This window comes from Galeopterus variegatus, unplaced genomic scaffold (genome assembly GCF_000696425.1).
Source record: "Galeopterus variegatus unplaced genomic scaffold, G_variegatus-3.0.2 Scaffold2332, whole genome shotgun sequence".
NCBI classification, from domain to species: domain Eukaryota; kingdom Metazoa; phylum Chordata; class Mammalia; order Dermoptera; family Cynocephalidae; genus Galeopterus; species Galeopterus variegatus.
Window position 1 is genome coordinate 130,546 of NW_007728443.1, and position 2,743 is coordinate 133,288.

The following is a 2,743-nucleotide window of genomic DNA, read 5'->3' on the forward strand; positions in this document are numbered from 1 at the left end:
TATATTTATTTTTTAATGTATTTATTCTGCAGTCAGCATTATAACAGTGACAGCATGATTTAAAACTCCAACTCTTCTTAAATTAGGCTGGTTACTGTTCTTGGTGGATAGGACTTTACATGGTTTGTTCAACTAACGTTATTCGAGGTCTAAACAAAGACAATGCTGAATTGCGTTCATTTGGGTACAAAATACATTATTAAAACTTGTGAGAGTTTGGTTGTTTCTGAATTTTTTCAGTCGATATGCAGAGATCTCATCAAGGGCACATTTTTGAAAGCAAAGAGTAACGTGGGCCCTACCAGGATTCACCTGGTATGGTTCAATGCAGATAGCTTTTGCATCAGAAGGACCTGAGCCTGAGGCCTGGCTCAGCTACGGGCCAGCTGTGTGACGGGGCAAGTTACCGAGCTTCTCTGAGCTTCAGTAGTAACATTTGCCTCTCAGGACTGTGCATGGCTGGAACTCACAACGTGGTCATGATTATCATCACTAGCATCCCAGATCTGTTTTTGAAGGTGGGATGTATGTGCAGAAAGAGTCGAGGTCAGACCTAATCCTGAATGATAATGTGTCCTGGTGCAGATTATGGGCTCTGCAGTTAACAGTGAGCTCACATGGATAGACGTGAATTCACAGCAGCCTGTGCTGTACTTCATTTGTCAGAATAACCAATAAAGCCCAGNGACGTGAATTCACAGCAGCCTGTGCTGTACTTCATTTGTCAGAATAACCAATAAAGCCCAGATGATTTTCCTCCCAAATTTCTGAAAATACTTTTAAAAAAAGGCAAAAGACAGGTTAGTTCTCTCTCACTCCCTCCGCCTTCTCCTGCACACCCACTCAGTCTAGGTTCCCAGGGCTGCAGAGGCGGCGTTTCAGCGAGCTGTCCGCTGTGCCTCCAAGACGCAGTGCCTTCCTCGAGGACCCCGACGCCCAGGGCTGCGGGGCTCAGCTGAGAATCAGCCTCACACAAACACGAGCGCTCCTGCCCCTTCTCTCCTTGTCGCCTGGCGTCAGCCATAGTGGCCCTCCCAGATGAGCGGGACCAGCCCAGAGCACACCCCTCACCGTGAGCTCAGACATGCGACTGTGTTCAGTGTTTCAACATTTACATTTTATAAATTCCTTGAGCTAAAACAAAATGTGCATAGAGATCACCCAGTCAAATACCTTTAGTTTGGTTTGAGGTTCCAGGAAAAACACACACACACACACACACACACACACGCACACACACACACACATGCACACACACACACATGCACACACACACATGCACACACACACCCACACGCACACACACACACATGCACACACACACATGCACACACACATGCACACACACCCACACGCACACACACACATGCACACACACACACACGCATACACACACACCCACACGCACACACACACACATGCACACACACGTGCGCGCACACGCACACACACACAGTGGTATTTCAGCAAATGAGAACTGTTTGTTCCAGTTTTGGTTCTGAGTCTAGTTGCTGTTCTAGGCCTTCCTAATTGAGTCTAAGACACGTGTTCTCACCTCCTCCACTTGGCATAACTCCGGCTCTGACTTCGGTTTTGGTAACAGAGACATCTTGGCAGGATGTTCTCGATGGCCCTCTGTGTGAGCCCTTCCTATGCTGTGTCACAGTACCTAAGATCTGGAAGCTTCCCCAGAAACCCCGCAGTCGCCTAAAACCTGGTTTCTGCCTCATGAATCAACGAAACGGATGATGGTTTCAGGTCAGAGCTGGAATAAAGAAAGACGGCAATAGAAAAGTATCCTCTCTGAGGTAAAGCTGGATATAAACAGTTGCTATTTTAATTTTGTGTTGGCATTCTCGCAATGCCGCATGTCATTTTCCAAGGCAAACAGGAAAAGATCTCTTCTTCTTCCCCAGGCAACGGCAAGGGCAGCATGGAGCGACACGGTTTTCTCTCCGGGGTCCATTTCTCTTCTCGCCCTTCTCCGAAACGCAGGGACTCCGTCTGCTCAGTGCCCCTCTCGGCTGTGCCGCATCTGCTTCTCCTGCAGGCGGGGCCAGGGCAGCCTCCCCACCCCACATCCTTACACATCTGTCACCCCCAATCTGAGCATGTCACTCGCCTGTTTAAAATCACTCAGCAGCTCCCCACTGCCTTTAGGATGAGCTGCCGCTCCACCCAGACGCACAGCAGGCCATCTGTCCTGGCCCAGCCCGAGCCGAGCCCTCCCACCCCACCCCGGCCTGGCCTGTCCCTCCTGCCTGGCGCACAGCTCGGCCAAGCGGGCCACCCGCAACTGTCTGCGTTCATGCTCTTTCTCTGCCTGACATTCCCTCCTCTCCCCTTCGCTCCCCCATACCCCCACCCTCCGCCTGGCTCACTGCCACCCATGGGGCGTCCATGCTGAGCTGGCGGCACCTACATGAGAAGTCTCTCCTGATCCCCTTCCCACCAGCTAAACCAGGGCACTGTCCTCAGGGCTCTTCTCTAAAGGTCCTGACCCCCAGGGCTCCTCTGCTGTGCCCAGGACCACACTCCTCCTGCTGTGGTGGTGGAGCTGAGCTCCCTCAGCCAAAGACTCCTGCAGTCTGTTGTCACCCCCTCCCCAGTGTGGTGGGGGAAGCACGGGCCCATGTCCATGGTCTCTGTCTCTCTTTCTTATAGGCAGTACGCAGGGGAAATTCATTTGCTTTGCAACAGCACCTCTCTCTCTCTTTCTTTTTCTCTCTGTCACACACACGTG

The 2,743-nt window shown here is 51.4% G+C and overlaps 1 protein-coding gene across 1 annotated transcript in view; it reads left to right on the forward strand.

Moving 5' to 3' along the window:
• Positions 1 to 2,743, forward strand: part of FHL2 (four and a half LIM domains 2) — a 25,742-nt gene that overhangs the window by 11,369 nt on the left and 11,630 nt on the right. The gene's annotated exons all lie outside the window — the stretch shown is intronic.